The 26920-nt window shown below is 35.8% G+C and overlaps 1 protein-coding gene across 1 annotated transcript in view; it reads left to right on the forward strand.

Annotated features, from left to right (window-relative positions):
• Positions 1-25916, forward strand: part of l(3)76BDm (trafficking protein particle complex subunit 8 homolog l(3)76BDm) — a 195198-nt gene extending 169282 nt beyond the window's left edge. Inside the window, exon 19 of the transcript XR_010953904.1 lies at positions 25729-25916. The gene's annotated coding sequence lies outside the window, so the exon portion shown is untranslated. The remainder of the gene's footprint in view (positions 1-25728) is intronic.
• Positions 25917-26920: the final 1004 nt, after the last annotated feature.

The raw sequence follows: 26920 nt of genomic DNA on the forward strand, positions 1-26920 counted from the left end.
TGCATTACTCAGAAAACATTGCATAGGATTAAGTGAAACTTTGTATCAGCTAAGGTCTAACATATTGGCCAGGGTACATTTAAAATATCCAGGCGCTGAGATCCAAAATATGGATCCGATTATCTTTCGAATGTGTTTGTACATATTTAATAGGCGGGGCTCTGCCGTCCCAAGTTCCTCATGAAACTAGGGGATGGGGGAGGGCCTAGAGGTTTTAATTAGGTTACATAAATCGTTCCCGATATGGTCGGGTTAGGAACTTAATGGTGCTTGCTATTGGAACGCATCAGATCTATAACCGGCAAAGGACCATCAAAACCTTTGGGGTGTGTTTTTATAGTTAATTAAACAACAACAACATACCATGCTCAACTTAAGTGTCATATAAACCTATTGGCCAGCCAATAAGTATACCGAAATTATAAGAACGCCTAGCTGGAATGATAAGCCAGTCCGCACGTCTGCTTTTGTTTTAAGGGAAACTAGTCTCCCAAAGTGATGTCACGCCGAAATTCGCTGAGCGGGTATAAATTGATGGCTGATAAATCATTCGCCGGAATCGATCGGAACGAACCACCATTCACTTTATCTCCCATACAACCGATTGCTCAGATAATTTTTTCTCGTTTTAACAGTTGCAAGTGGCGGCAGAGTTGCTAGACATCGAGGCAGCCATTAAGCTATAACATAAGTCTTGGTACGTGATTGGGGTTCTTCCGTTTGGTCGTCAAACAAACTTTGGTAACACTTTGGGCACATTCAGTCTATGTGAGGTCTTTATTGACCGGCCAGTTCAACCTAACCTAACAATTGCACGCTGAAAATTTAAGCAGACTCTTATGTACTATATGGCATACATTTTTTTCTGAATACTCGTCACTATCGGTCATATATATAAAATACACCCCATACAACCGATTGTATAATATTATAGGTATATAAAGTTAGATGCCAACTCACGATCTAAAAATTTTTTAAAAGTGAGAGAATAATAGAAAAACTAGGTGAGATGTCAGCGTAGGAACTATAATTTTCTCAAAGGTTAGGGAACAATTGGAAAATGAGAGAATAATTGAAAAACTAGTCTAGCTATCAACTTGAGAACTATAATTTTTTCAAAGGTTAGAGAAAAATTGGAAAACGCGGTTAGATATCAAATTGAGAACAATCAATTTTTCAAAGGTGAGGATTAATTAAAAAGTTAAGCTAAATATCAACATGAGAACTGCAACTTTCTCGCAAGTTGTCAAATAATTAACAAACGATGTTAAATATCAATTTAAGAACTATACATTTCTCAAAGGTAGGGGAATGTTGTTAAATATCAACTTGAGAATAGAACATTTCTGAAAGACTGTAGAACATTTGGAAAATGAAGCTAAAAACCAGCTTGAGAACTATAATGTTCCCAAAGCCTGGAAAATAATCGAAAGTAATCATTGGATATAAACTTGAGAACAAAAATTTCTCAAAGGTGGGAACAGTTGGAATTGGGATAAGATATCAATTTGAGAACAATAAATTTCTCAAAAGTGAGGCTAGAACCCATCATGAGAACTGCAACTTTACCAAAAGTAGGCGAACAATTACAAAATGATATTAAAGATGAACTTTATAATTATAAATTTCTCAAAGATCGGAGGATTTTCGTAAAATGAGGTTAAATATTAACTTGATAATTGAACGTTTCTGAAAGACTTTAGAACATGTGAAAATTGAGGTTAGACATCAGCTCGAGACCTCGAAAAAGATCATTAGTTTTCAACTTGAGAACAATAAATTTCTTAAAACGTTAAAAACTAATTGGAATATATGAAATAAAATTTGAGCAAGTTTTCAAAGAAATTTGTGTAGAAAAATGCCAGTGAAAATCGCTCTTAAATATTTCTTGCTTTTATTTGCGCTATTTTCAAAGAAATTTGTGTAGAAAAATGCCAGTGAAAATCGCTCTTAAATATTTCTTGCTTTTATTTGCGTTATTTTACGAAAAAAATTTTGTGATTTTTGTAACTGCAACTGTGCAAAACAGTCCCAAAATAGTTATCGAAAAAATTCGAAAATTCACCAAAGTTCTCTCGAACTTTCTTTAGAACTTCTTTCTTGGAGTTTTCTGAATTTTTTTGTGTATGCAGTTTTGTAGCTCTAACCATTTTAGTCCTGCAGACTACAAGTTAAAGATCTCACAAAATTCGTATTGAGTTTTGAAATTTTTTTTCCCGAATAGTGTTTGGTTTTATATTTTCTGCCATATTATCCATTTTTAGTATGGCAGAAAGAGTTTAACTAAACCTATAACTTGTTAGGCTAAAATTGATTAAGCTACAAAATTGGATACTCAAAAAAAAAAAAAAATTCTGAAAACACTTAATCATATGTTCGAATTTTTCTCGAACATACGAATGCTTCCAAAAGGACTTTTAGATTGGTTTGGATAGCCTCAGTTACAAAACTCATACCAGCTTACTCTTAAAATATCGGAAATAAAAATAGAAGAATTTAAAATGGTAAAAATTGCCACCCCAGCGGGTTAGGGGGCTTAGAATATATCCGCGGCAGGTATTCCTTAGAGGTTTACGCCGATCACTTCATCGGCGGCGTCGGCGTAGGCGGCGCGGCGGTGTACGCCAGTGTTCTTACTTTAAAAAGCTTGATTTTTATATTTAAAAAAAAATAATATTTAGGAAAGGTTTTGTTTGTATGTATTTAAGGAAATCAACGTTTTGGCCATTTCGGAAAGATTGGGGGGTTTTGCCTCAAAATCTTGTAGATCGTTCAAAAATTTTCAGGAGTAGCTCCTTGCGGAGGGATTGTCCCTCGTTCACTTACTCCAGAGAGGCTTCGAACCTAACCCCGGTCTTTTCAATTGGTACTGCTGCGTCTGCTGAAAAGAAATAGAGATACATAAAATGGTCACACGTTTGTCTGTATATCTCGTGCAAAGCGTAGTTTCACCTGGGGGTAACTTTTAATAATCGTCGCGAACACAATTTCTTTAAACCATTTGCGGCTCCTTGGCGGTCACTCACAAAGGCGAGATCTATTAATACTCATGACTCTCGCGGCACAGGGTTGTTCCAGTTTTTTCGGCTGTTTTTAAGAGCTACAATTCCCGATATGCGAACAGTAGCAATCCTGACCACCAGTCGCTACTACGCCTCCTGACCCTCAGACCATATGCCAGCACAGAAGCTATAGGACTGCGACTTCGAACTCATACCTTTGTTGACGTCACTTTCCTAGAAGCTGTAGGTGTAACTCCGAAGACTTTCTAACGGATGTTTTTACCCGCTATGCTGCCGAGCTACACCAGAGAAACACCTCGAAACGATAGGGAGTGACTATTCGGCCAAGGCTGCCCCCCTCGAAATCATAAGCAGTCTAAGTGGATGTCATTGCGTAATGCGCATCTACATAATTAAAATTTTACAAGGACCCTGGATAAAATTTTTAAAATGTAGACCAAAGTTTGCAGACGTTTGTGTTCACAACATTGATTTCATTAATTCATTCATTCGTTAAATCAAAACGATATTTTAGAATGAAAGTCGACCGATTTTAAGTTGAAAGATGTAAACTGCTGTTTTCCGGCCCCATTATGGATGAACACGTAGCTTCAGTTTTCAGACTTGTTCGACTGTCCACTACGTTAGGGTAGCAGCACATGGTAATTTGATCGACTGTCTTGGGAAAGATTTTGCTTCACCACTTTGAGGGTTCTTGCGAAGGACAAAGCCTCACCTGGTAAACATATGTGCCCACGTATTTACATTTGCAAAAGGAGCCGTAACGTGTAGGTGATATTTAAACTTGGTTGAGAGGCTACAATCTATGAGACTCAATCCAGGGGACTAATTTTGCATAGGGCCGTCAACTTTAGGAAATGTCAAACCGGGAGACTTGGGTGTTGAAGGGTGAAGTGTGAAAATCAAAATTTACATTTCAGTCTCTATTGTATAGCTTCGCAAATAAACAACAGATGTTTGAATGTAAGCCCAGGGATTTTTCAAACTCTTCTCATTCGTACATATATCCTCAACTTAAGTATGAGTTAAGGATCATTTCAAAGGAGTGTTTATGCCCCTAGAACCTACTAAAGGATTTTGCATCACTGATTTCGCTTATGCTTCCAGCCAATCGCTTCATTGCTAATTATTAATTTTTTGAAAAAAAAAAAAAAAAAAAATGCAAAGTGTTCATATAAATTTATTATATAGCTTTTCTTTTAAAAAATATAAAAAAAAAAAAAATAAATAAATGTAAGACGCGGTAACCTCCGAAGAGATCTAAGGCCGAGCTTCTCTTCCAATTTACGTCGTGCTCCTATTTCTTTTACCTACAAATTGGCGGGATGGGACCTACTTGTTTTATGCCGACTCCGAACGGCATCTGCAAGGCAGATGAGTTTTCACTGAGAGCTTTTCATCGCAGAAATACACCTGGAGCGCTTGCCAAACACTGCCGAGGGGCGACCCCGCTTAGACAAATTTTCTTCTAATTGAAAAAACTTATTTCTAAAGTTTTTGATGTTGCTTTTCCCGGGGCGTGAACCCAGGATCTTCGGTGTGGTAGGCGGAGCACGCTACCATCACACCATAGCGGCCGCCGTATTTTCTTTTAGTGTCTAGTTTTAATAACTTGGTGATGCAAAGTCCGTGTTAAGCTGACATCGAAAGCGCAAATTTTTTTTAAATAACTTTTGAACAGTTAGAAAGAGTTAAATTTCGCAATTAGTTTCTTATAACTGACAGTGATGCGCATCCGTTGATACCCTTTCGACCACATCCGACAAAATTTCGACATGAAGAATAAATAGCTTAAACAGTCTTAAACGAGTAGAAAATATATTAACGCGCCGGACGCCGCCGCCGCCGCCGATTTTTTGAATTTGGCGGCGGCGTGCAAAAACCGTAAAAATCAGCGGCGGCGGCGGCGTTTATCGGCGGCGTATATCTCTAGTATGCCTGTCGTAAGTGGCGACTAAAATACCAAATTGATTCATAGGGTTGTGTAGCGCAACCCTTTCAAGGGATTGCCAGCGCAATATATAGCTTCTCCAACTCAATTGTCAACCTCACCTATCAGTGGCGAATGCTGGTTCTTTAACAGCCGAGGCTCTGGCGGCCCCAAGTTCCGTATGGATCTAAGGGGTGGGAGGGCGGTATGACCTAGAATTATTAATGTGGTCACATAAATCGTCCCCGAGATGGCCGGGTTAGTACCTTAATGGTGTTTGTTACCGAAACGTACCGGATCTGCATCCTCTCCAGGGCTTTCGGGGAGTGTCCTTATCGCTACAACAACAAGAACAGCATTTCGCTGCTCTACATGGTATACGTCTGACAATTTCTGGTTATTGAAAAAAGATTTTTGAAAAAAGTATATCAGTGGGTGTATATATAAATAAATATTCAGAGCACCTTTATACAAGTGCTAACAAAATTAATAGACCTAATTTCAATAGCCATTAGCGCGCAAAGAGAAAAAGACCAGAAATGAAGTAAAAAAGGCTTGAAAACGGAAAATTCCCATAAGATTGAAAAATGAATGATATAAAAAAGAAATTGCCCGAAAAGTATCCAAGCATAACCCAACAAAGGATAAGTTAAAGTAAATAAAATATCACCTAGACAATTACCACAAATTTAATAGGAAATATGAAGGCAATAAAAAAAATTGCAAAGTAAAGGAAGGTAAAAAGATTTGAATTAAGCGTAACCACTCGTGCAAAGTTATCATACTTAAATGTAAATAAACCCACTGCTGGCCCAGAATTTATAGTACCGTGATAGCCATATTTGAAGTGTGGCAATTTTTCAAATAGGTAGCTGAAGGGTAAATATGTAACGTAAAAATGAAAGTGGTAGGAGAGTTCTTGATTCCAATAGATTTAAGGCCAAACTTCTTATTTGTGTTAGCATTTGGGATATTGTAACTTTCGATCGAAATAAAATGAAACACATAAATTTTGCTCAATAGAAAAATAAAATATTATTAGGTTGTATATTTCCCACGTTTTCAAAATTAGCTTTTACTCATATTTGAACCAGATAACAAATTAAATATTTCTTGACCAGGGTTGTAACAATTTCAAAGAAAATATTCTATGTAATGTAGAAAGAGCCCTAAACCGAACCCGAAATCGGCACACAATTTTAACACGAACAAACTCAAAATAATCATGAAATAGTTCCAAAATGATACATAGATCTATAGTTCTGAAAATATCCCGTAATAGCCCCAAGTGGATCCATAAAATAAACCCAAAAACAATACGGAAATAGTCCTGAGTTGAATAGTCCAAAAATTTCCCGAAAATTGTAAGACGAATGTGCTGAATTGACTCGTATATAGTCCCACAATATATCGCCATGTTTCTCAAATGATCCAATAAAAACTTTCAATATTTTTTTCCCTAAATCATCCCGAAATATTGTCTGGAGAATGTCATGATACGATTCGGAGATATTGCCGATAAATTTACAAGTGTTTCCCAAATAATTTCGATATGACTCGATATTTGCGCAACACCCAAATGGTGTCCCGAAATGATTTCCAGAGGATGTGTTGCAATGTTTCTCAAATGATCCAGAAAAAAAACATTCGATATCACTTAATGAAAGTCCCGTTACAGTCACTGATTGATCCTGAAATCAGCCCTAAATTAGGTCCGGAGAATGTGCTGAAATGATTTCAAGATAGCCCAAAAATACCTCGAAATGTTTCTCAAATTAACGCAAAAAATAGTATAAATTGATATAACTCTATAATAGTCCCACAACCCCGAAATCGTATCTCGAAATGACGTCCGGAGAATGCAATAAAATAACTCGGACGTATTCGGATACGATTCGGAGGTAGTGTCGATATATTTAAAACTGTTTCCCAAATGATTCCGAAAGTAATTTCGATATGACTCGATTATAGTTCCGCAATAATCCAGCAATCCCGAAAATATTTTCAGAAGATATGCTAATTCGAAGATAGTCCCAATATATTTCGAAATGTGTTTCAATTAATCCCGAAAATAGTTTGGATATGACTCGACGTTAGTCCCGCAATAGTCACTAGTTGCTCCCCAAATCATCCCGCAATGATGGCCTTATAATAGGCTGAAATGATTTTAATATAGTCCCAAGATAACTCAAAATGTCTGTTTTTATTTATTGGGCCAATAAGTTGTTCACTTTTGTGTCTTATGGAGCTTTTCGGCCGTTGGTTTTAAAGCAAAAAACAAGGTTTTTTCTTTTTTCTTCTACATGTTTCGGTGCTATTTTGCACCTTCCTCAGGAAGTCTGTTTATTGGACAAAAACATAAAATAATTAATAAACATGACCGACACAAATTATAGCATTTTCTACTAAACACTTACATTAATTGTATTTTAAAATTGTTCACTTAAAACATATTAATTTAATGAACTATTTATTTTATTTATTTTCCTTGGTCGCCGTGGCGTAAGCACAACTAATATTGTCCACATCGTCCTTAAAATTGACGTGCTTACGCCACGGCGATCAAGGAAAATAAATAAAATAAATAGTTCATTAAATTAATATGTTTTAAGTGAAAAATTTTAAAATACAATTAATGTAAGTGTTTAGTAGAAAATGCTATAATTTGTGTCGGTCATGTTTATTAATTATTTTATGTTTTTGTCCAATAAACAGACTTCCTGAGGAAGGTGCAAAATAGCACCGAAACATGTAGAAGAAAAAAGAAAAAACCTTGTTTTTTGCTTTAAAACCAACGGCCGAAAAGCTCCATAAGACACATAACTCAAAATGTTTCTGAAATTATCTCGAAATCAGTTTTGATATGACTCTACATTAGACGCGCAATCACAAAATCACATTCCGAAAAGATATGAATGCCCTGAAATAATACGGAAATAGTCCCGAAAGATCTAGAAATTCTTCCCGCAATTATCACTAATTGATCCCCAAATCATCCGGAAATGATGCGAAAATTATCCCGAAATAAACCTTTAATGCGTCCGAAGGTGCTCCGATGACAGTGCCGAAATTAGCCGAAGGCAGTTTCCAAGTGGCCCAGCAATAGTATAGAATATATCACGAAAAAATATCCGACTCTAGGGATAGTACCTTTACGATCTCGAAACTAATACATAAATATCACAACAACCGTTAGATGATTAGAAGCGAATACCAAAACTATCCAAAAATATCCCAATATTTTTTGGGCCATTACAGCCTATAAATATTGTTAAAGATATCTGGAAGACAAAACCGTTATGATCCCGAAATAACCTGTAATGCTTCACAAATTATTCCGACAATAGTCCCGACTTTATCAAATGGTAGACCATAAAATGATCAGAAAGCAATTCCGAAACCATCCTGAAAACAACCACGAAATGAAATATTCCCGAAGTAAACTGAAATAGAACCGACAGCAATCCGAATGTGGTCTATAAACTATCCCAAAATGATCCCGAAATGATGCTCAAAAAGCATTGAAATGATCGAGGAATGGTTGCCAGATAGTATCAACCGGTTACAGTCCCTAAATGTCCAGAATTCGAAACTCGAATCGATAGAAAAGTTTTACTGAACTTAACCCCATAAAATTTCGATTTCGAAAGAGGCAGAAGGTATCCCCAACAGCACCGTAAGGAACTTAAAATGTTGCGAACATGGACCCAATAATATTTGGTGTGGGTTATACAGATGGAGATCTTAGACATTTTTGAAAAGGGATATCGTATTCTCAATGAAAGGACCACCTGCAAAAATTTCTAAGATGAACCACATATCAAATAGTATTGGTTTAAATGAAATATGCTTAGCTCTATTTAAAAATGCTGTTCCCATGAAGCAAAATTTGCTTAGACCTCCATCCATGTGGCCCATGTATCAAAGAACGTAGAGCCGCATAAAAAGTCGTGAGTACCAAGAAATTTTATGTGTATGTGTATGTACGTCTAGAAAACTAATGTTATTAGGCAAACCGATGAGTCGTCGATAACAAATCGATAACACCACACCGGGAACTCTGATAAAAAACGATTACTTTTCGATATCAAATCGATAAATTTTTCCTAACAAACCAAAAACTTTACGTTAACAAATCGATAACACTCCGAAAAAAAAATCGAAAACATGTCGCTGCATTTTTGGTAACATATCGATAATTTTTCGATGATAGATTGATAAAAAATCGATAAACTGTCGACAACATATCGATACATTTTTGACAAAATATCGATAAACTTTTGATAACATACCAACACATTTTTGATAACATATCGATACGATTTTGATAATATAATCGATACATTTTTGAAAACTTTGACACATTTTTGATAACATATCGATAAATTTTTGATAACAAAACTTTTTTGATAACAAAAAAAAACAACTTTTTGATAACAAATCTGCTATTTTCGATAACAAATCAATAAATTTTATAGTATATATCGATAACTTTCTTATAATATATCGATATTTTTCCGCTAAAAACGTAACGAGCAAAATTCGTCAATAAAAAAGCGGTAAATCATTGCTAAACTATGCCATCGATATCACTTCGATAACAAATCAAAACTTCCCCTAGACTAATCGATAACACACCTACTGCAATCAATAACTCCCTCCAGTATCGCTTCCGGCTTCATATTTGGTTTCGGTTTGACTTCTAATCAATCATTCTCTTCCATTCCTTGGCTCTCGAAGCCAAGATACACTCGCAATAATGTCATGTTTCATATTAAAAACGCGCTTTGAACTTTTAACCCGAAGAAAGTGAGTCTAACACTCTCTATTAAACTACGCAGACAGTGTTCACGTTCATTTTAATGTCCAATCATTTCGTAAAATTTTTTCTTTACTGACCTTCTTTGAACGCTATTATTTGGAGTAAATGAAAAATATCACTCATACGCCATGGTGTGCACGAGCTGATAAGCAAAAAGGAAGCAGCACACAAAGCGCGCAAGCAGTTGACTGTAGATGTCAATTTGCACATTTCTCTTATGATATAGTAAACTGAAGCTCTAAGAAATCCATATGCTGACAGAAATATACACACACATACATACAAATTACACTTTCAGAGCAAGGCTGCTGGACCACTGATTACGTGTCACGTTATATTCATTTGTTAAGGCGCGCATGCGCTGCTCACTTAGTTGGCTTGACTGCAAGCTCGCTCACTGAAGTTCATTTCACGTGACTTGATTTTCGATATGAAGTTGTCAGTTGTTGTGCGCTTTTACTCAAGGAATTCAGTGAGCTGACTTGAGTTGGATGCATTACAATATTTCAACCATTGTTTCGTTTTAAAAGTAAGCAGCGCAGGTAAAATTTTAAAGAAAAAATTTAAATAATAATAAAGCATTACGATGTGCAAACAAATGCATGAGGTGAAAAAGAATGCCTTGACGAGCGGAAATTTTATTTCATGTAAATAACGTCGTTAAAAAAAATACTTTTTTCTTCCGCTTCCTCTTTTCCCAATGTGATTTCCAGCAATATATTGTATGCAAACCGTGGTTTTTGTTTATGCGCGCGCAAAAATGAAAAACTGCAAAAGGAAATGACAAAGACCAACTTCATTGGCAAAGTAAACTTGATAACACAGTAAAGTCCTTTTTTCTCACAACCACACTTTCGCGCTCTCCTCCTCTTTGTATCTTTAAACTCCTGTATGTTGTCACCTATGCTTGATAAGCAAAAAAATCTCGTTAACTTAAATTGACATAATAATGACGGCATCAGCAGCCAAATGGACAATGTGGCCAGTGGTTTATATAACAATAGCAACAATAACTGCTACAGTTTGCTGGTAATGCTATAAATCGCTGAAAGAAGGTAAAATATATGTTAGTACAGTAGCGCACAGAAAAATAGCAGTGTGAATTTTTATGAAATTTCCTCAACTTCAATTCAACTTTTTATACTTTTGATATTTTAAGAAAAAATTTCTATGAATTTTGTAACTGAAACTATGCAAAAGGCACTTAAAAACGTTTGTGAAAAAATTCGAAAATTCAACAAAATTTTATGAAAATATTATTTGGATTGTGAAATTTATTGAGCTAAAAGGCTTCAAGATGAATAAAACTTATTTTTTGTTTATATTCATTTATAATTTATTTGGTCGATATTTCAACTTCAATCTGAAGTCATCATCAGGACTGGGGACAAAACAAAACAATAATAATAATTAATTTAATATATACTTAAGTACATATTCAAAACAAAGTCACCACTTACACATATGGATACGTATGATCGACTGATTGGAGGAATCACAGAAAAATAACAAATAAGGTGAAAATGCAAAGAGATTAAAAAATAAACGATTTGGAAAAATCCCGTAAGTATAAACAATTTTCATGAACCGCAAGTATAAACAAAAAATACAATAAAAACATACATAACAACATGACTTAGTTTAACAATTATGTGTGTGTGCATGTTTCTCTGTTTGGATTGTTGTGCTGCTATCAAATGACCGCCTTATGATGTTGTTGTTTCAAAACCAAATTCCTGTAGGCTTGTCCACAATTTTCAAAAATTAATTTTAGCTTTAAATTTACACATATATACGATGACGAGAGTTTAGTGTCGTTCGACGTGGTGTCCTTGTTCCCCAGTATTCCCGTAGATGCAGCTATTGATATTATCTCTTCGAAGTGGGGGTGATATTAAATAGCACACTTTGTTAACAAAAGAGCTATTCCTTAATATAGTAAAAATTTTGTGTGAAAGAAAACCGTTATTTTAAGTATAATGGCAAAATCTACGAGCAACGATCAGGTATGCCAATGGTATCACCAGCCTCCCCAGTCATAGCGGATATAGTTCTGGAGGAGTTGTTAACTAAGTTTGAGGAAGAATCAACAACCAAGCCACGTCTGTTAACAAAATATGTAGACGACAAATTTGCAATCGCTAAAACAGAGGAGTTAGATATCATGCAATTGCTCAACAAATATTATAAAACAATTCGATTTACTATGGAGGTAGAAAATGATAATAGACTTCCTTTCCTCGACACACTTATAATTAGAAATAATAATAAATTATACATGGATTGGTATAAAAAACCTACGGCGTCCGGAAGACTGATAAATTATCATTCCAAACACCAACGCAGAACTTGCTTGAACTTGAACACTGCGAAGAATTATATAAGAAGAGTTCTGACAATTAGTGACAAGATGCTTCACAATAAGAACATTGGGACAATCAAGAAAACTTTAGAAAATAATGATTTTCCTATGAACTTGATCAACAAGTTAATCCTAAATCATCAATCAACGAGCGCCAAAGAACCGGTGAAAAAGGATAAAGACTCTAAAATATACAAATCTATGGCTTATATTCCAGGAGTATCGGAAAGGATTAGGAGATCCGATATGTTCGACAAAGAAAAGTATCAGTTGCCGTTCACGTACAATAACACGTTGAAAACCATTTTCAGCAAAACGAAGGACAAAATTCCAAGTCAGGAGAAAATCTGATGTTGTTTACAGAATTCCGTGCAATGGTGACGGGGTCCTACGTAAGCGACAAAGTATATGTTGGGACAACAAAACTCAAACTCAAGACAAGGATTTCCGCTCATAGGTCCAATATAAAATTAAGGAATAATGATTCGGACAACAAGACGGCTTTACCTTCCCATTGCAAGGCCACAGGACACTACCCTGACTTTGAAAACGTAGCCATTCTAGAGAATGAAAAAACATTATAATAAACGATTCACTTTAGAAATGCTACATATTTTGAACACCCCTAATGAACAAAGAATGAACTTTAAAATCGACACAGAAAATTGTGGACAAGCCTACAGGAATTTGGTTTTGAAACAACAACATCATAAGGCGGTCATTTGATAGCAGCAAAACAATCCAAACAGAGAAACATGCACACACACATAATTGTTAAACTAAGTCATGTTGTTATGTATGTTGTTATTGTATTTTTTGTTTATACTTGCGGTTCATGAAAATTGTTTATACTTACGGGATTTTTCCAAATCGTTTATTTTTTAATCTCTTTGCATTTTCACCTTATTTGTTATTTTTTCTGTGATTCCTCCAATCAGTCGATCATACGTATCCATATGTGTAAGTGGTGACTTTGTTTTGAATATGTACTTAAGTATATATTAAATTAATTATTATTATTGTTTTGTTTTGTCCCCAGTCCTGATGATGACTTCAGATTGAAGTTGAAATATCGACCAAATAAATTATAAATGAATATAAACAAAAAATAAGTTTTATTCATCTTGAAGCCTTTTAGCTCAATAAATTTCACAATTTACAATATTCAAGGCTATTAACTTGTATTAAAAAATATTATTTGGATTTCTCTGAACTTTTTGAGTATGCAGGTTTCTAGCTCAATAAATTTTAGTCTAACAAGTTAAAGATTTTCTTCCATACAAAGTGTGCACCTTTTTTTGATATGGAAGAAGATCTGAAACACCCTCGAAAGAAAATTGTCATAAATAACCCGTAATTTGTACTTGTACTTTATAATTTTAATTTTTAGGCCTCGAGGCACAGCGATCTTTATTTAGATCTATTGTGCGTGTTTAGCATATTACTGTATGTGGAGGCTTTTAATGTATTTAAGTAACTACTCAGGTTTTTCCCCATATCACAAAGGGATTAAGAATATCGTCACCTAGATGTGTGAGTCGCTGTTTTGCCAGAGCGATGCATTCGTCGAGAATGTGAACCGTAGCTACATTCTCCAACCCACAAAAGCGGCAGACTTGTGTTTCGGATAGATTTCACATACTTAGGTGTTGTCGTAGGCTACAGTGTGCTTTATGGCACCCAGTGAGAGTTTGTAGGTTCTCTTTGCTAAGATTAATGAGTTTGGCTAAGACTCTTGTTATTAGGAGTATAATCAATTTGATCTGTCCTTTAGCCTATGCATTCAATCCAGTGTAGGCTGAACTGCTTTTTTTCCCTGGTGTGTGCCTTTATGAGTTCATAAAAGGGCTCTAAACCATAGAATGCTGCTAAAGATCCCTGATTGGCTGGGTAGATTGCCTGTTCATTACCGTCGTGTCCCTGAACGCCGGGAATCCATCCTAGAAAAAACTTTTTTTTTTTGGCTCCCAGGGCATTAATAACTCCGATGTTTTCATTCACTATTTTAGAAGTAACTGTGTATTACTGCAAGGCACGCAAGTTTGCCCAATAAAGCTTGATACCCCTCTAGGATGAGCCGCTGACATCATATCCCGCAAACTTTTATTGCATGGATTTCTGCTGGAAAAAATGGTGTGGTGGTATCCCATTGGTATTGATTTCTTAAAGTTCGACCCATAGATAACACCCCCCGTTTTTCGTCATGAAACTTCGCTCCATCCGTGAACCGGACCTCTGAATCAGGGTCAGTATATGGATTCCCTATTTTCCAAAGGTTTCTATCCACAGTGGGTATCTTAAAGTTACGTGAGAATTTGAGCGTAGGGGCCGTTGCATCACGTGATTGCAATATGGGATTTCCTATGAACTTTCTTATAACCTTAATACGCTCTGTATTTTTTTCCCGATCTCATATTTAGCTCAACATTTTGTAGTATTTGTGCAGCAGGTTTCTCAACTAGAATAGGATAGGCAGGTTTTTCCACTAAGGTACTAAGTGCATCAACCGGGGACGTTCTCATCGCACCAGTTATGCCAATACAAAGTAGTAGATGCTGTTCTTTGCATGGCCCTCGACTTTCATACTAAGAAAGCACTTCACAACTGCATTCAAGGTCCAGTATACCATTTTGGGAGATATGGGGCTGCCATGAGTCGAGTGTAGGCAAAGAAAGCTCCTGCTGCTTTCTAACTTGTACTATCTTGGAACAAACTTGGTTGGGCTACACAGATGTATACTAAAAAAAATCAGAGATTTTCAGTTAAAAAAAAAAAGTTTTCGAAAATTTTTCTTGAATTTCCGAATTTTTTCAAAAACGTTTTTGAGATGGCTTTGCATAGTTTCAGTTACAAAATTCATAGAAGTTTTTCATAAAATATAAAATCAAAAAAAAAAAACAAAGATTTGACAAAATTTTATAAAATTTGTCACTGCTATTTTTCGGCTCCCTACTGTACATATGTAAGACTTCACGAATGAATGCAATACGCTTCCATCAGCGTCACAGCTAACCAATCTTCTCTGATTTGCCCATATTGTTTTTGTATTGTATGCGAATTCTTTCTCATTAATCGCAATTTCCATTCTTTTTCTTGTTTTCTTCTTGTACTTCCTGCCGTTTACTTTTCGTATTTCTTTTTATAATTTATATTATAATTTTTATACTCAGTTGAGCAGAGCTCACAGAGTATATTAACTTTGATTGGATAACGGTTGGTTGTACAGGTATAGAGGAATAGAGATAGATATAGACTTCCATATATCAAAATAATCAGGATCGAAAAAAAATTTGATTGAGCCATGTCCGTCCGTCCGTCCGTCCGTTAACACGATAACTTGAGTAAATTTTTAGGTATCTTGACGAAATTTGGTATGTAGGTTCCTTGTCACTCATCTCATATCGCTATTTAAAATGGACGATATCGGACTATAACCACGCCCACTTTTTCGATATCGAAAATTTCGAAAAATCGAAAAAGTGCGATAATTCATTACCAAAGACGGATAAAACGATGAAACTTGGTAGGTGGGTTGAACTTATGACGCAGAATAGAAAATTAGTAAAATTTTGGACAATGGGCGTGGCACCGCCCAGTTTTAAAAGAAGGTAATTTAGAAATTTTGCAAGCTGTAATTTGGCAGTCGTTAAAGATATCATGATGAAATTTGGCAGGAACTTTACTTGTATTACTATATGTATGCTTTATAAAAATTAGCAAAATCGGAGAACGACCACGCCCACTTAAAAAAAAAAATTTTTTTAAAGTGAAATTTTTACAAAAAATTTAATATCTTTACAGTATATAAGTAAATTATGTCAACATTCAACTCCAGTAATGATATGGTGCAACAAAATACAAAAACAAAAGAAAATTTCAAAATGTGCGTGGCTCGCCCTTTTTCATTTGATTTGTCTAGGATACATTTAATGCCATCAGTCGAACAAATATTTACCAATCCTTGTGAAATTTGATAGGCGCTTAGATTCTAGGACGATAACTGTTTTCTGTGAAAAGGGCGAAATCAGTTGAAGCCACGCCCAGTTTTAATACACAGTAGATCGTCTGTCCTTCCGCTCGGCCTTTAACACGATAACTTGAGCAAAAATCGATATATCTTTACTAAACTCAGTTCACATAATTATCTGAACACACTTTGTATTGGTATAAAAAATGGCCGAAATCCGACTATGACCACGCCCACTTTTTTGATTTCGAAAATTACGAAAAATGAAAAAAATGCCATAATTCTATACCAAATACGAAAAAAGGGATGAAACATGGTAATTTCATTGGTTTATTGACGCAAAATATAACTTTAGAAAAAAACTTTGTAAAATGGGTGTGACACCTACCATTATTAAGTAGAAGAAAATGAAAAAGTCCTGCAGGGCGAAATCGAAAGCCCTTGGAATCATGGCAGGAATACTGTTTGTGGTATTACATATATAAATAAATAAGCGGTACCCGACAGATGATGTTCTGGGTCACCCTGGTCCACATTTTGGTCGAAATCTCGAAAACGCCTTCACACATACAACTACCACAACTCCCTTTTAAAATTCTTATTAATACCTTTAATTTGACACCCATATTGTACAAACACATTATAGAGTCACCCCTGGTCCACCTTTATGGCGATATATCGAAAAGGCGTCCACCTGTAGAACTAAGGTCCACTCCCTTTTAAAATACTCATTATCACCTTTCGTGTGATACTCATAATGTACAAACGCATTCTAGAGTCAACCCTGGTCCACCTTTATGGCGATATCTCGAAAAGGCGTCCACCTATAAAACTAAGGCCCACTCCCTTTTAAAATACTCATTAACACCTTTCATTTGATACCCATATCGTACAAACAAATTCTAGAGTCACCCCTGGTCCATCTTTATATCGATATTTCGAAAAGGCGTCCACCCATAGAACTAAGGCCCACTCCCTTTTAAAATACTCATTAACACCATTCGTTTGATACCCATATTATATAAACGCATTCTAGAGTCACCCCACTCAGGCCCACTCCCTTTTAAAATACTCATTAGCACCTTTCATTTGATACCCATATCGTACAAACAAATTCTAGAGTCACCCCTGGTCCACCTTTATGGCGATATCTCGAAAAGCCGTCCGCCTATAGAACTAAGGCCCACTCCCTTTTAAAATACTCATTAACACCTTTCGTTTGATACCCATATTATATAAACGCATTCTAGAGTCACCCCACTCAGGCCCACTCCCTTTTAAAATACTCATTAACACCTTTCATTTGATACCCATATCGTACAAACAAATTCTAGAGTCACCCCTGGTCCACCTTTATGGCGATATCTCGAAAAGGTGTCCACCTATAAAACTAAGGCCCACGCCCTTTTAAAATATTCATTAACACCTTTCATTTGATACCCATATCGTACAAACAACACATTCCAGGGTTACCCTAGGTTCATTTTCCTACATGGTGATTTTCCCTTATTTTGTCTCCATAGCTCTCAACTGAGTATGTAATGTTCGGTTACACCCGAACTTAGCCTTCCTTACTTGTTTTTTTTTTTTAAATGCTGTTGTTGTTTATTCGAATTTTGATGAAGAAAAATGTGGAGGCATTTCCTTCCTTATTTAGTTTTCGTACCAGCAACAACAACAACATTAATGCTGTGAAATATTACAAACGGAAGGCATAAGCGCCAGGTAATTGGTATAAATGAGTTATGGTGGTGCAAATAAAAGTAGGAGGCTGCATTTTTGTTGATGTTATAAAGCCTTAATTTCCTTGACAGGAGTTTTTTTTATAAGTAATGGTCTCCTAAAGGTAGTTAAGGATTCCGATCATTTTTATTTTCTGTAGACATAGCTGATGAAGAAATTGAGCAGAGCAAAAGAGGTTTGAGCGAAGTGAAGGAAGGCGAATTTGTCCCCATGCGCATTTTTCTGCGTTCATTTTCCGCATGCATCAATCGCGTCATCCTCATAAGCGAAATTTTGCTAACAGTAGTCGAACAATATATGTCTCTGCACATTAGGGAAACTAATAGAAGGCTCCTTTCCAAAAGCTCTGTGTACAGAGAGTCTTTCGCCGTGAAAACGAGGGCAATAAACCGTTACGTGTTCTGCATTTTCCTATTTGGTGGTACATTGTGCACAGAGAGGAAGCTCCTCTATTCTACGCTTATATAGATACTCCTTGAGACCGCCGTGTCCACTCAATATCTGCGTGAGGTGGTAGTTTAGTTCGCCATGCTTCCGCTCGTACCATTCTGCTATATTCCGAACTAAAATGAAGGTCAAACGCAATTTTCTTGATCCTTCAAACCTTTTTTGCCACATAAATTACCTCTTCCTTTACCTCTACCTCTAATTCCACCTCACTACCTCTACCTATCCAACTCTCCCTCTTGCCTTCTCTCTACTTCTATGTTCTTCTCCCTATATTCTCGCCTTCTTTCTGCCCCCCCCCCCCCCCCCCCCCCCCCCCTTCATATCCGTCTCTCTTCCTTTGCTCGACTCTCCATCTGCTTCTCTCTATCCCTATACGTTTTACCATACACATTGTCATTAGCCAATAATTTTTAAATAATTATCCTGCCAATTCGCGCTGAAGGAGCCACTTCGCATTATTAGCAATAAAAATATGTTTAAACTTTTAAAGTAGTCATTCTCGTTGTAATAAAAAGCTGCGAAAATTTCAAAATAAAAAAAAAACGCCACTTCCCACATTAGTACCCCAAAACTTTCGTAGAAAATTGCAATTTGATTTTTCCTCTCTCTTTTTACGCAGCTAATTATGAAATAACAAAATATTGTCTGCTCTACTTTCGACACTGCGCTCGCAGCAAATTCAGCAATGATGGCAAAAGACATTTTAATAAAATGAAAACTATGAACAAAAAGAAAAAAATGTGGTAATGGTAAGCAAATAAACATGAACATTTTTTTAAGAAACTTTCTCAATTTTCGATTCACAGTAAAAGAAACTCAAAAGGTCTTTTTTTTTACAAAAGTCATGCAAACATATTTTGCTTCTGCGGAAACAACTTTCACTATTTTTTGTTGTTACTGTTTGTTGTTGCAGTCAGTGGCTGAAGTTTGTTCTTAAGTTGGGTATCTGTTTGTCGTTGGCACTGAAGAAAAAGTTTCGGATTTTTGCTGATGATAATAAATTATGTTTCCCTTTTGGACTATTTAATAGGCGAATGCAACAAATTTGTGCAATCTTTGATGTTTCCCTTTGGTTGAGATTATATGATATGTCACAAAAATGGAAAGAGCTAGGATTGTAGTGCTCTTGTGATTTAGGCGAATTTGTAAGGTCTATGAAACTTATTTTGCTTGAGACCCTTACGGAACTTGCATTTAGTCGTCAAAGAGTATAGAAAATACAGTTCGAGCTAGCTATATGTCTTGCGTCTGACTCTATAGACGAGCCCTCAAGCTCTTTAGCAGCTAAATCGAAAAATGTCTAGCTTTCTGTACCCACTAAAAGTACTATCGACCGCAAAGCTTCTGTGCCCGACACTCAGTTCAGGCAAGCTTTGATATTGCGGCTTTTGGTTTATCCAGATTTCTACCCTACAGCCAAAGAAGTGCTCAAGCCTTGATACCAGAACTCTTTCTTACCCGGCGTAAAAGTATTCGGCGCACCAAACGAAATGAAATTGTTTAAGTAAATTTCTTCAAACGAGGTAGAGATATCTACCAACCACAGCTGCCAAAGAAGTGAAGACTTTTATCTTTTTCAATATTTTGACCTAGCCCGTGACACTTTTGCAGTTTGTTGATCGTTTTCCTTGTTCAGGACGGGTATATAGGCTGATTTATGGAGCATGAAGTTCGTTCAAATGAATGAAATAATAAATAAATAAATATGAAACCTCGTTTTACTTATAATGGCTGTGGGACGCTAATTCAATTAAATTTGGAGCTCTATTAACTAAACCAGAAGACGGTTGCATCAGCGTCGGAGTAGCCACAGAGCTAATACTGTTTTCACACAGAAACTTAATGATCTCATTTCACCTGCTAATGAAATCGTAAATTTTTTGCTTTCACACAGAAGTAACTGCTCGATTAGTATGAAGGATGAGACAGACAATCATGGCGGAACGATACAAGGTGGGTGCATGGTGACATACCTACAAACAAAAAAAATTCCATGTACTTGTAAATTCGATGGACAAATGTCAAAATCGTACTGCTAATCAGCTGTTCGATGCGGCCGCCTTGTATCGTTCCGCCATGCAGACAATGACATTTGCTTTGAAAACTAAGAAACGGAAACGGAAGCGGAACGCTGCCAACAGAGTTGCATTGTGCTTTTGACTTCATTAGGCATTCGATTAGCTACTAATGAAATAATAATAGATTCGAATTTTGTAGGGAAGATTGAGCTCAATAAGCGTCTTAATGTAGAAAATTGCCTTTATTATTCAATAAGCCTTCTGTGTGAAATTAGTATAACTGGCGTGGTGGTACCAAGGCAATTACAGTAAAATAAAGAAAAGGTAAAGGCGAGAACGGAACCGAATGAAACACAAATTAGAGGAACGAAAACTGATCGAGTAAATTTGTTTTTAATAAGAAAAGTTAGCGATGCGTTATCTGTTTTTTATCCCAGAGTTATCGACTGGTTTTCGATTTACCAACGACTTCAGATCGGAAATGTATCGATTTGTTATCAAGAGGTTATCATTTTGTTATAAAAAAAATCGATTTGTCACCGAAAAATTATCAATCTATTTTTAAAACGATTAATTATTTATCAAAAAGTTGTCGATATGTAGTCAAAAAAATTTCGATTAATTATCGAATTGCTGTCGAAAAATTATCGATTCGCTTTCGAAAGGCTATCGATTTGTTGTCAAAAAGTAATCGATTTGCTAACGACAAGTTATCAATCTATTTTTTAACAGATCGATTATTTATTGAAAAAGTTACAAATATGTTATCGAAAATTTTTAGATTTACCATCAGAAAATTATCGATTATTTATCAGAAACTATCGATATATTATCACAAAGTTATTGATTTGTTATTGAAAAGTTATAAATTTGTTATCGAATAGCTAACGAATGGTTAGCAGTTATTGAGTTGATATCGAAAAGATAACGATTTCTTTTCGGAGTGTTATCGACTACTTATCGGTTTGTTATGAAATGTATCGATGACAAATCTATAATCCGTCCTTTAACTAACCGATAAGAAACCAATTAGAAGCCGTTGACTCGACGCTAACAAACCAATAACGCGATGATAAGAATTCGCTATCGATAATAAGCCAATGATAAAACAATAATTTGTTCGTATTGGCTGTTACCGATAACAAACACCGAATCTCTTTATTAGTTTTGTTGACCTAGACTCGTGTGTCTACACATCCAATTTCAGTCAACACTTTTTTTATTTAATCAATCTATTAACAAAAATTATAAAAAATTAAATTATAAGAGCGATAGTCAAAGAAACAATTAACTCAAGATTTAGCGCCACAAAGGCCAACAACAATTAAGCAATAATTCAAAGGACTTCCTTCGCAGCACGCAACAAGGAAAAGACTTAGTACATCTAGAAAAAAAAAATTTGTATATTTAAATTAAGCGAAGACGCTTGCAGCCAAAGGTTCACACCGCTGAAATAGTAATTAAACGCTTTGCAATCAGGGCGACCAATTAAATTTTCTGCTGGAAAACATTTCCGCAAACAAAAACAAGTAAAGCACTACCTCTGCCACCACCATCGCGACAATTGCCTAAAGCAAAGTAAGCAAACATAATAGTAGCTACGGGGTGGAGGGCTAAGAAATTAAATTGTGTCGCATTGATTAGGGGAGAATTGCAAACATGCACACACACCGATAAACACAGTAACACACCTACAAAATAGACTAACGAACTGTCAAGCACTAAGAAGAGGGTTTGTCGTTTTTTCTTGATTCTGAATGGGCGCATAGGGTGTTTAAATGGCTCAGTGCCTCTGTAATGACCCTTACAGCACAGAGGGCTAATAGTGGCAACTTAGATATGCGCTGATGCCTTAGGAGTTGGTATATATACATACATATATAGTGTGTTGCACCTTTATTGTAGTTGTGGTACTATCTGCTAGTTGCCTTGTGTCCTTCCTTATGTCTATATCTATTTATTTTGCAAACTTTTCTGGTACTCTAAGGCATGCAAAGATTTAAATAAATAATCAGCATATGCGACGTAAATGAGAAATATAACTGTTTCAGTTTATATAGATACTTTACTTATATAATAACTCAGCTAATTAATTTCGAATATTTTAATATTTGCTCACGCTAGAAGGCAACTAACTCAATCCGAAGGATAAAAGAGGCCACAACTCTCCCGGCCGCTATTTATGCTGAACACTGCAGGAAAAGTAATGACGAGCCTTCTGAAGCAGCACCTTAAGAAAGCAATAGAGAATGGCGGATAACTGTGTTATCGATAGACTCCATGGCTCCATGGCATTCAGCATGCATACGTCCTATATACAATCAATTTATTTCAACTTGGTAGTCTTCAATGAATTGAAAGCATTTGGTACTATTTATTTTTATACTCAGTTGAGCAGAGCTCACAGAGTATATTAACTTTGATTGGATAACGGTTGGTTGTACAGGTATAAAGGAATCGAGATAGATATAGACTTCCATATATATCAAAATCATTAGTATCGAAAAAAAATTTGATTGAGCCATGTCCGTCCGTCCGTCCGTCCGTTAACACGATAACTTGAGTAAATTTTTAGGTATCTTGACGAAATTTGGTATGTAGGTTCCTTGTCATTCATCATCATCGCTATTTAAAATGAACGATATCGGACTATAACCACGCCCACTTTTTCGATATCGAAAATTTCGAAAAATCGAAAAAGTGAGATAATTCATTACCAAAGACGGATAAAGCGATGAAACTTGGTAGGTGGGTTGAACTTACGACGCAGAATAGAAAATAAGTAAAATTTTGGACAATGGGCGTGGCACCTCCCACTTTTAAAAGAAGGTAATTTAAAAGTTTTGCAAGCTGTAATTTGGCAGTCGTTGAAGATATCATGATGAAATTTGACAGGAACGTTACTTGTATTACTATATGTATGCTTAATAAAAATTAGCAAAATAGGAGAACGACCACGCCCACTTTAAAAAAAAAGTTTTTTTAAGTGAAATTTTTACAAAAAATTTAATATCTTTACAGTATATAAGTAAATTATGTCAACATTCAACTCCAGTAATGATATGGTGCAACAAAATACAAAACCAAAAGAAAATTTCAAAATGGGCGTGGCTCCGCCCTGATTGATTTGTCTAGGATACATTTAATGCCATAAGTCGAACAAATATTTACGAATCCTTGTGAAATTTGATAGGCGCTTAGATTCTAGGACGATAACTGTTTTCTGTGAAAAAGGGCGAAATCGGTTGAAGCCACGCCTAGTTTTTATACACAGTAGATCGTCTGTCCTTCCGCTCGGCCGTTAACACGATAACTTGAGCTTAACTAAAGTTCACATAATTATCTGAACACACTTTGTATTAGTATAAAAAATGGCCGAAATCCGACTATTACCACGCCCCCTTTTTCGATTTCGAAAATTACGAAAAATGAAAAAAATGCCATAATTCTATACCAAATACGAAAAAAGGGATGAAACGTGGTAATTGCATTGGTTTATTGACGCAAAATATAACTTTAGAAAAAAACTTTGTAAAATGAGTGTGACACCTACCACATTAAGTAGAAGAAAATGAAAATTTCTGCAGGGCGAAATCGAAAGCCCTTGGAATCATGGCAGGAATACTGTTCGTGGTATGACATATATAAATAAATTAGCGGTACCCGACAGATGATGTTCTGGGTCACCCTGGTCCACATTTTGGTCGAAATCTCGAAAACGCCTTCACATATACAACTACCACAACTCCCTTTTAAAATTCTTATTAATATCTTTAATTTGACACCCATATTGTACAAACACATTATAGAGTCACCCCTGGTCCACCTTTATGGCGATATATCGAAAAGGCGTCCACCCATAGAACTAAGGCCCACTCCCTTCTAAAATACTCATTATCACCTTTCGTTTGATACTCATAATGTACAAACGCATTCTAGAGTCAACCCTGGTCCACCTTTATAAAGATATCCCGAAAAGGCGTCCACCTATAGAACTAAGGCCCACTCCATTTTAAAATACTCATTAACACCTTTCATTTGATACCCATATCGTACAAACAAATTCTAGAGTCACCCCTGGTCCACCTTTATGGCGATATCTCGAAAAAGCGTCAACCTATAGAACTAAGGCCAACGCCCTTTTAAAATATTCATTAACACCTTTCATTTGATACCCATATCGTACAAACAAATTCTAGAGTCACCCCTGGTCCACCTTTATGGCGATATATCGAAAAGGCGTCCACCTATAAAACTACGGCCCACTCCATTTTAAAATACTCATTAACACCTTTCGTTTGATACCCATATCGTACAAACAAATTCTAGAGTCACCCCTGGTCCACCTTTAGGGCGATATCTCGAAAAGGCGTCAACCTATAGAACTAAGGCCAATGCCCTTTTAAAATATTCATTAACACCTTTCATTTGATACCCATATCGTACAAACAACACATTCCAGGGTTACCCTCGGTTCATTTTCCTACATGGTTATTTTCCCTTATTTTGTCTCCATAGCTCTCAACTGAGTATGTAATGTTCGGTTACACCCGAACTTAGCCTTCCTTACTTGTTCTTATTTCTTTTTTTTTTTTTTTTCGGAAAGCTTTTATTTGCATCATAAAAAGCAACGCAGTGAAAATCAAGCGCAAACTTTTTTCTTAATTAGCGCTGTTTGTTACAAATACTAAACGAAATGAGCAAAAAAAAGCTTCCACGAAAATTGAGTCAAAATCAAATTAAATCGAAGAGGAAGAAGTTTTTAAATGCGTAGAAGTGTAAACAAGGATATTTACATTGGTCGCTTAAAAAATTCCAACTTTTTATGTGCTTGATTTTGTATCGAAAGTGTTGAATGCATAAAAAGAAAATCAAAAACATTTTTAGAACTACCTTTATATAAATGGACCAAAAATCAGCGGAATTGTATTCTTAAATAACCCTGCGAAAAATCGTGCGATTAATACCCAAAGAGAGTAGTCTCCAATTAATAACGTTCCTAGTCATTTTAGTGTACAGTTGGTATTAAGTCTAATAGCTCCTCAAGCAATCCATCAGCGCCTGCTCCCTTGTTGTTTCTTAATCTGGTTATTGTTATTCCATTCATTTCGTATTAGTCGGGTGGGAGATTATTAACTCCATCATCGTTGAGTGCGCACTCGGGTTCATCATATTCTCTGAGCGTTTCATATCGCTCATTCCATTTAGGAGCACAGAGAAGTGTTGCCTCTATACTCTAACCAACTTTCATGACTTACGCTTCGTCAAATGACAAAAACAAGATTGTTGGGTGTACGAAAGAATAGCTGGACGGTTACATCTTCATTTGAATATTTCTTCCATAAAATTATAAAGTTTTTCGACTACTTCTGTGATTATGAGTTAATGGTAATAATAATTTTGTTTTTTATAGAAATATACGCAAGGCCATTTAAAACATTCAGTGAATTTAGAAAATATCTCATTACCAAAGAGTACGACTTGAATTTGTACTGCACAAATCAACGACGACTGAACTAGTTAAAAACGCATTCTAATGTCTGCAAAGGAGGTTATTAATATGCAGTAGTCCTGCGAAAATAAAATTCGGAGTCATCATGTCAACTGTAAGTACACCAATTTTTATGACGAAATTTGTATTTGATTCAATTGTATGTGTATTATATCTGTGTATGTATAATAATATCGCTCGGGATCGAAAATACGACTAATCCAATATATTAGAAAAGTGTTATCAAAACTAAAGCTTTTATAGTCATGGGACATACAAATTTCTCTTTATATGAGATCAGCCGCAACACGTTTCCCATTTCACTTTTTGGTACAACACGGGGCTAACGTTGTGCAGCTAAAATCCAACTTTGAACGTAGCTGTTTGTTGATATTTCGTGAAATCGGCGAATAACCAGTTAAACAAGGGCTAAATGGGCTAAACCCAAATGAAGTTGAAAATCTTTGAGTTTGTATGGGAGGTGCCCCCTTTTTTCTAATATTCCCCAATTTTCGCTGAAATTTTTGCTTTACGAATATTGGCAGCTATGCCAAGTTTGAGTAATGTGACTTTATTTGTTTATGATGTATGTGATAGGAAAGACAAATTTGTATGGGAAGTACCACAACGACTTTTCCAATTTGTTCCACTTTTCTCCAGTGACATAATATCTCTGTTGGGTATCTGTCTCCAAAGTATCATTTGCCTGGTGTTAATACTGCAAGAGTTATTTGATTTTTCATATGTTATTATATATATCAGACGCCACGCCCACTAAATACCAAAAATAACCCCTATGCACTGAGGAAATCTATTTCCTACAATTTCAATTGATACATATTTCATCAAAATCTACCAAACGGCGGTGCGTACAAAATAGAAGTTGGAGAATATGCGTGTGGCGTATATACATATTTATACACATATATTGATGTAAATAGATACCATATTAGAGTTCTGTGGGTGCACACTCCCTTTTGTAAGGCTTACCACTTTTTATTTTTAATTTTGATATAATCAATAAAAGAATTGGCACCAAATTACAGTGATGTAGCTGCAGTAGTTTCGTATATGTGTGATACGGAATTTTGCGTTTGTATGGGAGGTGCCACGC

Source organism: Eurosta solidaginis, chromosome 5 (genome assembly GCF_040869045.1).
Source record: "Eurosta solidaginis isolate ZX-2024a chromosome 5, ASM4086904v1, whole genome shotgun sequence".
Classification (NCBI taxonomy): Eukaryota; Metazoa; Arthropoda; class Insecta; order Diptera; family Tephritidae; genus Eurosta; species Eurosta solidaginis.